Here is a 13,597-nt window from a genome sequence, read left to right as displayed (position 1 = left end):
GATGATGACGATATCTAAAGAGTCCTAACATCTAAGTCAGTGGACCTATTGAATTATTCGCACCACTGTTACATTTGTTCCATTCATTTAGACAGTGCTACCAGAAGACTTAAACATGCGAACAATTTCAATTTTTACCTAGCATCCTTGAAGTACACTACCTCTGTATAGAGCAAACCCAAAAAGTTAGAATTTCAATCCGAGTACTCCAGATCTGATCCACTAAGGTAGCTTCTAGGAATTTGATTGAGATCAGCAGACAGAGATGTCTCGATACTCTGTAATGAAATTAAATTAAATTTGGGAAACTCAGAAAATTATCATGTCAGTAAGTGCAATCTCCAGAGGTATTCTTACATGATGACGGAACATTTCTGAGAGCTTTCTATAAGTAAAGTAGAGTAAATTATAGCCACTGCTGTTCAAACCTCGCCGGTCTCGCACGAGTGCAAGATACAGGCTTTCACTTGCCTTAACCTTAGCACTAAGAGGAATAGAGTGGTTAGCTCTCTCTGTCTGTCAACATTTGCCCCCAGAAATTACTGTACATTGGTAGTCACTTCTGATGTTGAGCCAGTGAATCCTAAGCCAAGTTCCTACTTTATTCTACATCGAGCCGTAGAATGATATCCACTTCCTTCCAGGTGAATCGAGCACATATTTACAATCTCCTCAAGTAAGAACTTTTGGTATAATTTCAACAGTATGGGTAGATACTCCAAAATACGAAGTATATAGAACACTTATCATTAGATAATACCACTTCTCCCAATGTAGAGAACGAGCTAAATGTATGAGATTTAAAGAACTTGTATAACATTTTAAACTCACTTGATAAACTCAGATTACAAACTTTAAATCATGGATGCTGATGATACATCAAATAACAGCAACATTTCTTGTTGATTACTTTTTAATGAGAGATTCTTGCTAAAAGTGATTTTATGTTACATTATGTTTTCTCTTCTCGTAAATCCTGTGATATTTGGGAGGTATATAATGTTTAAACTTCAAAACAAAACAGCTTCAGCTTGATCGCATTAGTCAGACATGAGAAAGCTTTTGAATGGCGCAGCGCGTTCCCTTCAATGACTTCCTCTTCACATAAAACTTGCTATCTCGCCCAAAGCATCGCAGATAAGCGCTTCATTCACTGCCTCTGAGAGACTCCAGACATCAGCGATAAAAAAATATGTAATCGGATTGTTGATGCCTTACAATAAAACATGATAAGCCAAACCCTCTACTCCAATGGTCGTAGAAGATCACAAGTTCAAAGTTCAACCTCATACTAAATCTGAGGTTCGTAAAAGGAGGATCAGTATTCGTCTATAGCTCTGAGATTTTGGTACGTAATGCTGACATCATATGAAGGATTAATGAACATTATTTCAATTATGGTTTGTAAAAAATTTGTTGAGAATAAGCTGAAAAGACATAATGATACAAGGAAGTGTGGTATAGTTACTAGGAGTCGTCCAAAAGAGGCATTAATGTTTTTAAGGAAAACAGATAGGCTGACGGTATGTCGTACACGGACAGTACTCGTATTTCAGAAAAAGAGGAAGACTGAGTTTCACGAGAGCGAGTCTTCTTTCTTAAGAAGCAAATGATTAAAGGTAGAAACCTAAATTTCAATTTCTATTTACTTTTCATTTGAAAAATGATCATTGAACATGGATGTAGACAATAATTTATATGTATTTTTAGCAAATTTGTAAATAATTTCAGAGAAATACGTAACCTTGTTCTGGGACGATGGTGAGTAACAAACGCTTGCAGTTCCCCAGAAACGTATCTTTTCTTTTTTTACATAGCATGAGCAAATATATCTAGAGATGTGACATTTGTGATTACACCGTGGCACTAAAAATCTACAGATTTTAATATTACTTCTAAAGAGTTTTCTTTCTAAAATATCTGGTGTCAGAAAAAATTAAATTTTATGTAATTGAAATCCAATTCTTCCTTGATGCAAAATGTAAAACTTGTATAGTTTCGTATTGTGAACTTTCTGTTCAATTGACATGAAGCGACTAGTACTTGTCGACCGCTGTATGTAAGATAACCAACTTCTTCTTGGACGAAACAAGGCGAACTGTTGTTTGCTACTTGTCAAACTAAAGGATGATTATTTAGATTGGAGAGGAAAAGAATAGTGCAAAGTATGCAAGGGATAATAACATTGGACCACAGCTGATATCATGTGCCATGATTTATCAAATTGGAAATATTAATTGCCATGTATATTTTAGGGTACTTTTTGTAAAATGGCATGAAATAAGTAAAAACAAACTATATTTTAATACATAATAAACTCGAACTTGTTACTTTAAGTGGATACGCGCTTTCTATTGGAACAGTGAATTAATTTTGCAGTTCAGATTTTATTAATAGGAAAGATGACGTACACTCTGAATAATACTCGAGAAAAGTCGATATTCATTTTTAATGAACACTATCAAGGGATACTTGTGGTGCAACGAATAGGAAATTTACTGAAGGACAACTTGGAAACATATTTTCCCAATCACCACCAGAACCAATGATATGTCATTGTTAGGAAGGTGCCATTGCGACAGAGGAGGGACTCGTACACTGAGTCCACTAGCACTCTCTCATATGTCTTCTTACGCGCTCATCATGGGAATCTTCTCATTTAGCTTCTCACCAAAGTATTGATGTCTAGAAAGCCATATACTGCGGGTAAATACTTTCCTTTATGAAGTTGTAAAATTCATCAAGTTATCTAAATAGTTAGAAAGTGTGATATAATGTGAAGTAGAATTTAAAGTGATTGCTTTTAATACGAAATACACAACAATGTGAATTGAAATTTGAAATGACATAATCGAATCCCCTGCTCGTGATTTAATATATTATAAGTTGAGCAATGTTGTTCCGTAGCATTTCTTATAAATAGGTCAGTTAACGTATCTTCATATGAAATTCGACTCCAGCTCTGAGCAATGTATTTGAATGACCTCAAATACGACATACGTAATGGAACTCCAACGGGAGTGTAATTCGATACTTTGACGTTTCCAAAAGCTTTAAAAATAGCTAGTGAGACGTAAAACCATTATTATTATTATTATTATTATTATTATTATTATTATTATTATTATTATTTGTACAATGTATAAGAATTCCAATCCTTCGTAGGATGAGGGTATCGGGGAAAAACAGGGAAAGAGCAATAATGGCCTGATGATGAAGTACTAATTATCTCGCTAGCTTAATACCATCGGAGCCGGAAGAGGACATGAGTGACCAACGAAGGTTAAACAGGAAAGATAAAACCGTATTAAATTACAGAAGAAGTGAGAGACTCAGCTGAAGACCCGCATTCATCTCTCCATGACCTTCATTTATATTACTATATACGCTGACACAATATATTCACAAGTATATTTTACCGTCAATTAGTTCTCCCCAATGGGGCCGATGACATAGCTTTAAACAGCAAACATCATCTTCATCACCATCATCAGTCCCCCACCTTCCCTCATTCAAATTTGTGGTACAATTTGGATACGAAGTTTAATGTAATAATTCCCTGACAATCCATCCTAAACATAGAAAGAAACAGTACCCCTTTGATATGCTAAACCTTCCTCATTATCTGGATATTCATATTAAAATGACGTGATACCGTATGTTGAGTTAATGTGCTGTTCCCTTGAGCATGTCAAAGGAAACCATTTAAATGGTAAATTAACGTATTCCAAGATCTTGAAGGTTAATGAGTTAAAATGGTTGTCTGCAATATTTTTCAGCGCCATGCAAATGAGGACGACGACTACTAATGACCCAAATATGCATTGCAAATGAAGAGCCAGCTGGTGAAAAAAAAAAGAAAAAAAGAAACTTAGATACTGTCTGGACAAATGAATTGAGGCATTCTGAAGAGTGCGGTTAGCAAACGTAAACAGAGGCCAAATATAATCAATGGCTACCCTGAGTGGACAGTCACTTAGTCGTCATTTTTCTAATCTCTCAAGACAACAGTTCAATTCCGGAAGGGATTGGAGGACTTAAGGCTATTTAAATCGTTTTCCGTAGAATGATGCGTTCATCCTTCAGGTGGCCTGCTAACAATCGAATGACTTACGCGCTAAATGAGCAGCGTATTCCTAAGTGAAGGCGACCCTGGCCAAGGAGAGTGCAACACCCTCTATGTGGCCTGCCCCACCCCTTGCGGATGGGGAATTAAAACTTGGAAATGAACGTGAAAGCGACAACATCAACAAAGATGACAAAGCTGCATTTTCTCGAGCATCGTCAGAGTGACGAAGAAAGCGTTAATCTCATTTCTTGTAGAAACTTATAAGTGGAGTCATGACTGAAATGTTGAACATCTACAATTTACCACGTATCAAAATCAAATTTTAAACAAAACCACATATCAATAAGATATAGCTCCATGCAAAACTTGGATTTTATTAACTAATTGGTTGCAAAGTTATTGACAAATAATTGTTATTTTAAATGTTGCGTGGAAAATGCTCCTTGCGGCACAGTTTTCAAATTTTGGGCTATATTTTGGCATACTTGTCAAAAATACTCATATATTTAATAAGAACTCTGTATTTGGAAGTAGGATGTAAAGTATTGGAGCATGGAACAGATCTGAATAGGTTTTTTTTTACAAATGGCTTTACGTCGCACCAACACAGATAGTTCTTATGGCGATGATGTGATAGGAAAAGCCTAGGAGTGAGAAGGAAGTGGTCGTGACATTAATTAAGGTACAGCCCCAGCATTTGCCTGGTATGAAAATCGGAAACCACAGAAAACCATCTCCAGGGCTGCCGACAGTGGGGTTCGAACCCATTATCTCCCAGATGAAAGCTCACAGCTGCTTACCCCTAACCGCACGGTCAACTCACCTGAAGAAAAAGTTTTAAGATAGAAAAATGCAATGAAAAATTCTAATGAACACATTTGCTTTAAAAGTGCCTTGGATTGTAAATTACTCCCACTGATATCTTTCTCCTGTTACACATTGCGTAGGCCTACTACAAGGTAAATATATACCAGCGGTATCATTGAAATGGCAGTCTGAAAAGACTCTAAAGCTAATTTTGTCTGAAAACATGTGAGACAGGGGCGTGTACTTGTTCTACATACGCCATACCGCTACCCTTTATATCCTGCATTTAGAGGCTTAGAACTAGCGTTGGAGATAAACTAATAATGGGATTTGAAAGAGGAAGAACGGACGATTTTTAAGGTCAAAATTTAAGATTCGATTTTTTTTGGTTAAATATCACAATATTTCAATTATGACTCACCCTTAATTTCAAGGAACTCAGTGAACTGTAATTTTTGTTAGAGACAACCGTTCACCCCTTATTTTAATTGTTGTAGAGCAAAAATTGCCCAAATTTGGCAGGTACTCCTGTAGAATCTCCCATTTCTTCTGAATGGTGAAATAAATCAAAATCAAAAGTATGAACACAGGCCACCCGCCATCATCGTTGGCTAATTTCACACAATTAGCAGCATAATGTTAGTCAGACATTTCTAGGCATGCAATATTAACATTATTTCAGCTCTGTTGTTTAAATGTTTACATGGCGGCACACAGAATGTCAATGAAAGTTTTAATCACTGTATCTGGTAACGCATTCCAAAAACTTAATTTGTAGGCTTTAGAACCCTTCAAATAGGTGTATTGGATGCAGTGATATGCTTCAATGAGGGCATGATGTCAAAAAAATATGTTCTTGAAGACATGGGTATCACGCCTGGGGCAAACATGTTCAAGGCGATGAGGGGCTTTGACAGGTACCGTGTGAAAAAATCCCAAAAATGAAGTGCAGAATCCACTACGGAAGGTAGAATTCAATAAAGAAACAGAAAAAGGGAGAGGAAAGATGAGGAGAGCCAGCAGCAAGGAGAATATGGTCCTGGAATGTTCTGAGACAGGTGTGAGTGAAGCACAAACGTTGACTGCAGTTTCCCGAAAACTCCCTTTTTCATATTTAGGTACATATTGCTCCTAAACTATTATACCTAGAGATATAAAATTTTGCACATTCATGTACGATTGTACTGCAATACTAAAAATCTAGAATTTTTAATGTTGCTTGTAAATTGTGTTTTTTATAAACCTTTATTGTTGCTAAATTTTAAAATTAAATTTTAATTTATAACTGAAGACAAATATTGTTCAAATGTTGAAATTCTAAAGTTTCAAGACTTTCATGCATTTATAAATGTGTGGTGATAATTTGGAAGCAGTGGTACCAATACATCAGTAGTAATGTGTAGCAACATAACGACACGTTTCAATAAGACCTTGAAAAATTTCTCATATTCAAAAAATTCCTTACAAGAAACTAGAAGTCTAAATACTATAAATTGCAATCCATTATAATTATAAGGACTTTGACTTGCCATAGTAAAATTGGTGCATTTCTATCGTTCATGTTATAATAGACATTGTGAGAAATGTTATGGTTAAGTTTCAGCATTATTTCAGTGGGCGCTCACGTATTTCTGCCCGTAATATCCACGCAAGAAAATCCAACGCAAATGTGCCATGCTGGTCCAGTAATAATCGACGTAATCGCCTGACTGTTTAATGCAGGCATGCGAAAGTTCATGCATTGTGTTGTCAGATGCCGGATGTCATCTTGTGGGGTGAAGTTCCATGCCTGTTGCACTTTGTCCGTCAATATAGGGACGGTTAATGCCGGTTGTGGATGACGTTAGAGTTGTCGTCCAATTATATCTCATACGTGCTCGACTGGGGACAGATCGGAGAAACGCGCAGGCCAAGGCAACATGTCGACAATCTGTAGGGCACGTTGGGTTACAACAGCGCCATGGGGGGCGTGCATTATACTGTTGGAAATCACCCCGGGGAATGTTGTTCATGAATGGCAGTATAACAGGTTGAATCGCCAGACGGACGTACACATATGCAGTCAGAGTGCGTGGAATAACCACGAGAGTGTTCCTGCTGTCTCAGGAAATTGCTCCCCAGACCAGAACTCCCGGTGTAAGTCCAGTGTGTCGACGCCGCAGACAGGAGGAATGCAGGCGCTCATCTGGCTGCCTTCTAACCAATACATGGCCATCATTGGCACCAAGGCAGAACCGGCTTACATCGGAAAACACAAAGGACCTCCAATCCATCCTCCAATGAGCTCTCGCTTCACACCACTGAAGTCGCAGATGGCGGTGGTTTGGGATAATTGGAATGTACGCCGCAGAGCGTATAGCTCGGAGCTGTCCTTCAAGTAACCGATTTCGAAGAGTTCATTGCATCACTGTGGTGCCAACTGCCGCTCGAATTGTTGCTGCAGACGCAGTCCACTGTGCCACAGCCATACGCCTAATAACGCAGTCCTTCCTCTCGGTGCTGCCACGGGGACGTCCGGAGCCCGGTCTTCCTGCGAGTGATGATCAGTTCTGCCAGTAGGCATGAACAGTGGAGACATTCCTACCAAGTCGGTCTGCAATAGCAAATAGCGAGGAAGGAAAATCCACTCTAACATAGCCCTATTATACGGCCTCGTTCAACCGCAGTGAGCTATTGATACTGGCCTCTTCGTCATCGTAAAGGCATTCTTGATCCACTCACAGTCACTCCGCCCAATCTCACAGGTAACTAACTCTCTCGCACGTTACAGACCGTATTTAAAGCAAACCTGATGTGCAACATCATGCGGCCGGTACTAGCGCCACGCTAATGCGATTTGCGGCAAATCTGAATCGACATCATCTTTCAGATGCATAAACACGCCCACAAACGTTCATTAATCTAGCACAACCCCTTCTTGGTGTTTGGATATTTCATGGTTGCCTAATTGTACTTCCTCATAAAACAATAATAACCACTACCCCCACACCCATGACAGGCAGACAGGTAACAAAAACGTTTAACTTGGGTCAGTGAGCTTACCAAGTACCTAAAAGTTTTAAAATTGAAGTAATTTTTAGTCAACGGGGCAGTGCTGAAGTCACGGTTGCATTTTTTGACGCAGAATACGTAACCTGTGAAAAATACTGCCAAAATTTAGTATGTACTTAGTACGGATTTGAAATATTTCCACCACGGAGACAGTAGAATTGCTCGGCTGAGACTGCAGAAGCGCGGGACTCGTCTCACGACACTGGGCCGCTTTAATTTTGAGACGCTTCCGGTAAGAATTTTGACGCTCAGTACTGGAGAATTTTGACCTTTTCTTAAATTCTGATGAGCCATTATAAGTCATTTATTGTCCATATGTCACGATATTTTCGCAATTCTTCCCGCCAAAATATTTCTCAAATGTTCACTAGTTCATTTTATTTTGGCTGTATAGGCCTACTGGTAGAATGCGCCAATATTAACCAGATGCCTCCTTAGAAGACGGAATCCAGACCTACTCTAGTTGTTAGCCGCGCGGCATGGCGATTTTAGTAGCTGAAGATTGTGGTGCTAATATATCACCCAGTAACGTCACACTGTGTTCAGACTCTTATTGCTAAGTAAATCGTTTCTTCCTTTCCGGCTGCATGGCTAAATGGTTAGCGTGCTGGCCTTTGGTCACAGGAGTCCCGGGTTCGATTCCTGGCGGGGTCGGGAATTTTAACCATAATTGGTTAATTTCGCTGACACGAAGGCTGGGTGTATGTGTCATCTTCATCATAATTTCACCCTCATCACGACGCGCAGGTCGCCTACGGGAGACATATCAGAAGACCTGCATCTGGCGAGCCGAACTTGTCCTCGGACACTCCCGGCACTAAAAGTCATACGTTATTTCATTTCATCGTTCCTTGTTCCTTACAGTGAGACATTGAACACCGTCGTCACAGGTGTACAGTAGAGTACAATTTAATTCAATTTTAAAACTTTAGGTTATTGTTGAGCTCACTGACTCAAGTACGATTCCTAACGCATCCTACCGTCAAAAGTTACAACTTTGCTTTAGATAAGATTCCTACTTATACTACGTGGCAGACCTGACAAAGAACGTTCGTGAAGTGCCTGACAGATTACAATGCTGAAAATGATTGCCGGTCATGAAAACTAAGGAATACTGTTAAGGATGTGATCACGCTGACCTCGTGTCACCCCTATAGCTGCAGGCCATCCGACAGGTCAACAGTCGTATTAGCAGACCAAGATGCCAAGCAGCTGTTCCGTCACGAGTAAATCTACCGACACGAGGCTGGCGTATATGAGCATCTTCAAATACTAATTAGGGACTGCATTGACCGAGGCAGCGAATGTGTGTTCTGTACGCCCGGAAGGACGTCGGTTCAATCCCCTGTCAGTAAGTCGAAAATTCAACAAATAACATTTCCATTTCCTGAGATAAACATTGCCCTTGGGTTATATCAACCTACACCAAAATGTCCTGGGGTTATAGTGGCCGGTCGTCGAGCTAACTGCTCCAATTTGTATGTGCCGAGGTTATAGATAGTCGAAGCCTTTACCTTCCACCCCTCCAAGGGACTTCATGGTCTGTACGCATATGATTTTGATTTTAACGTAAACCTACGTTCCTAGACAAAGGTACATGGAAAGAAAAATGTTAAGACGCTGTTAGTGTTTGGATAGAACGCATATACTGTATTATGTCTGGATAGACAGATAAAAGAAAAAATGTTAAACACAGTTTTCATGAAATAGCGTTTCAAAGTAAGGCAAAATTTGTGCTAAATATGTGACGTCAAAAGCATACTCTGTTACAAGATGGCGCTGTGTTGACTCGTGCGCTCAGGTGGAGATTAGGTCTGCGTTTTGAATACATCGTGGTAAGTTGTATAGAATAAAAAATTTAATAATGATAAAGAAAAACTTTATTAGGATTCTGCAAATACGTGCAATAGAAAAAGTTACGCGTAATATTACTCCCAAACTCTTAAATTATGTCTTGTATTTCTCGTATCACAGATCCATACTACAGTGAGTCATTCTTTTTGCACCGACACTTATAGGTCTTATGGCGACGATGGGTCAGGTAAGGGCTAAGAGTAGAAAGGAAGCGTCCGTGGCCTTAATTAAGGTACATCCCTAGCATTTTCTTGGTGTGAAAATGGGAAACCATGGAAAACCATCTTCAGGGATGCCGACAGTTGGGTTCGAACCCACTATCTCCCGAATACTACAGCGAGTTATTATCCACATTCCAAGTGAATCGTTTGTTTCAGAAACGACACTTCTCCAACGTACCAAATTGAATTGTTCAGAAAACAGGAAAAACTGTCTGTAGTGTGTAATGTCATTTCTATCCTTTCGATATTTATTATGCTTACTCTACTGTTGTAATGACTATGACAGACAGGTTGTTTGTATGAATTAGTCCAATGCGTGTTCCTTTACAGACTTTGTTGAAAATGGTGGAGACGTGCTGTTTCTGCAACAAACACCATTAATGAGAATATAAGGAAGTGTAGCATTGATTTTGACGTCATTTCAATTCCAAAAGGAACTTTATTTGTACGGAGGAAATACAATGTTTAATCCCATTATTTAATAGTTAATTGTAAGACTTACTTATTTGCACATATTATGATTAGACCACATCGTATAGAAAAACAGAAGAATACTCCTTTTATGTCCCTCTCCAAAGTTCAAAATATATATATAAAACAAAACAACACAATATATTACAAGTAACATGTAAGTCTCTTATCTTTGAACAGTGCTTCTCACTTCTATTGCGCTGATGTTGTCCATGCAAACAGTTCATTATAAAATTCATGGTGCTCTTCTGGTATGTAAGATTCCAACTTCTTTATGTCTGCTAATTTCTTTTCATTTAATGGAACACATCGTTGTGGATAAGCAAGTCTAGTTGTTAACACAGGGAGACGGGTTGCAGAAATAAGCAACTTGAAAGTATGAACGCACAGTCCATCAATACAGTATTTTCCTAAGCCATGATTTGCCTCATACTGAAACTCTAGAAATTCATTTACATGAAACGCGACTTTTGCATCTCTTTTCACACCTCTTTCTATCGACTCAACTGAAAGAACTGACACAACTACTTTGTGAAGCGGGCTGGTTTGAAGTAAAAACAACACCTGTCCAGGATAAGTGTTCTTTCTGCACAAAACGGAAAATTTAATTCGCGACTGACAGGCAGAGATATATGGTAAAATTGTTTTTTCTGCACAAAATGGGAGCCCTTCGTGCGTTAATCATGGCAGTATTAAGAACTCATATAGTGTCAAAAAATGGAGAGGTGTTGTTTCTGCAACAAATGATGCAAGTGTACCACTTTCTATTGAATGAAATATATTATCCACATAATATTTGTCTTATTTCTAATAATTAAATCCGCTAAACCTTCAAAACCCTGCGTCCGTTACAACAGTAATATCCTACTGCCAATTTTAAAATTCTAACCGACTCAACAGAGATATGATCGTGATCATTTGAGCTCGTAAGGTCAGCGCTCTATAGTCTGAGTCACACAGCCGCAATCTCTGAAAACCGTACCAAAACAGCGGGGCGTAAAACCAATAATATTATTACACTGGGTGTATCAAAATTCAATACTCATCAACTTATGGATGTTAGAAGAGAAAAACCTATGCTTTTTATTAAAATAATCTTAAGTCATAAATTATTATTGAAGGACATTTTGAGTTGATTGAGAAAATAGTTATTATACGTCAATTTAATTGCAACATTTTCAGAAAATCTATTGAAAGTGCGTCCGCCTACTTTAATGCACGTTCTGCAACATTGCCGTTCTACAAGTTATTACCCGGATTACGTTGGTGCCTCATAAAATCTCTCTCTCTGCTCTAATCGAACGAAAACGTACTGTGCTGTCAGCGTACAAACATTGCTTACTGAAGTCATGGCTTGTTTAACAGAATAAGTAATATTGATGGTTTGATGAACGAGAGCCAAAGGAAATGTTTCTAACAACTACCTTGGTCAATGTTGCCATTGTACGTTGTGCCACGTCCGGGAAGCCATCTGGTGGCGAATGAACGTACCATGTCCACTTCTATAACGTCTAAATTTCAAAAAGTCATTGTTTAAGAAGCCTTTCTCGTGGACAGTCGAGATTTTCTTCTGATGACGCAGAGCACAGTTCTCTGCGAAACGTAAACAATTTCACCTTATTTTCTTAACACGGCATAAGCCCACACGCCTATACAGTATCATGTCCCTTGGTCAATGTTTTCAATCCCTAACTCCTCTTCCAATTTGCCCCAATTTGTTCCAACTTTATCTCCATATTGTGATCTTTCCTATTTTTTCTTACCAACACTCAACCTGAATCGTCTACTCCATTTCTCCATTGACAGTTAGGAATAAGCTTTTTAGTTGTGCAGCTCGTCTCTTTACTCACAAGTCTTTCCAGCCCAAAGTTAGCAACAGTTTCGTAACACTAGTCGTTTGTCGGAAATCACCGCGAACAAATTGTCCTGCTTTTGTTTGGATGTCTTCCTTTTCTCGAATCAAATAATGATAGTGAGTGTTCTATACACCAGTGACTAACATTCCCACTCTTCTACATTCCTTCTACGACCCCTAAATAACAAAATAATCACATGAAATAATAATTGTATTTACAATCCCGCTTATGTGATTGTCCCAAAGGATGTCTTTCTGTAAATTAACACCTAGGTAGTTACAGCGATCCCCGGAAGGAATCTTCACACCATAGACATAGTAATTAAAAGTGAGACGACTTGGCATCTTGGTGAATCTCACAACCTGACTTTCCATCCCGTTTGCCATCATAACATTTTCTGCTTTCTGTATCGCAACATTGTCTAGGTCTATTTTGCAGTCAGTCACTAACCTGTAACTTACTTATTGTTCTATACTGTATAACATCAAGCGCAAACTGTCTTACCTCTGAATCTATATCTTTAATCATCTCATTAATACCCATATAAGAACTCCCCACTTAACCATTACTGAATCAGAAATGCTTCATCTACTCTACTTTCTCAGAGTTCCATTCTCTATAAATTTAGCCCCCCCCCCCCTATCCACTCACTATTTGGTCTAGTATAATTGCCCTCTACTTTCTACAAAGTCTACCATGACCTTTTTTTTCTTTTTCTTGCGATTTGCTTTACGTCGCACCGACACATATATGTCTTATGGTGACGATGGGATAGGAAAGGCCTAGGAATTGGAAGGAAGCGGCCGTGGCCTTAATTAAGGTACTGCCCCGGCATTTGCCTGGTGTGAAAATGGGAAACCACGGAAAACCATCTTCAGGTCTGCCGACAGTGGGGCTCGAACCTACTATCTCCCGATTACTGGATACTGATCGCACTTAAGCGACTACAGCTATCGAGCTCGGTCTACCATGATCTACCCTATCAAATGTTTGAGGGGTTAGCGTATTCTTTTGTAAGAATGGATACGTTTAAAGAGTTTTTCACCACGCGAGTAGGCCGTGCGTTCGGAGGCGCGCAGATGTGAGCTTGCATCCGGGAGATAGTGGGTTCGAGCCCCAGTGTCGGCAGCCTTTTCAAACCAGGCATATGCTTGGGCTGTACCTTAATTAAGACCTCGGCCGATCCCTTCCCACTCCTAGGCCTTTCTTACCCCATGGTCGCCATAAGACCTATTTGTGTCGGTGCGACGTAAAGCAAGTTGTATAAA

This window comes from Anabrus simplex, chromosome 7, assembly GCF_040414725.1.
Source record: "Anabrus simplex isolate iqAnaSimp1 chromosome 7, ASM4041472v1, whole genome shotgun sequence".
Classification (NCBI taxonomy): domain Eukaryota; kingdom Metazoa; phylum Arthropoda; class Insecta; order Orthoptera; family Tettigoniidae; genus Anabrus; species Anabrus simplex.
This window is presented reverse-complemented; position numbering follows the sequence as displayed.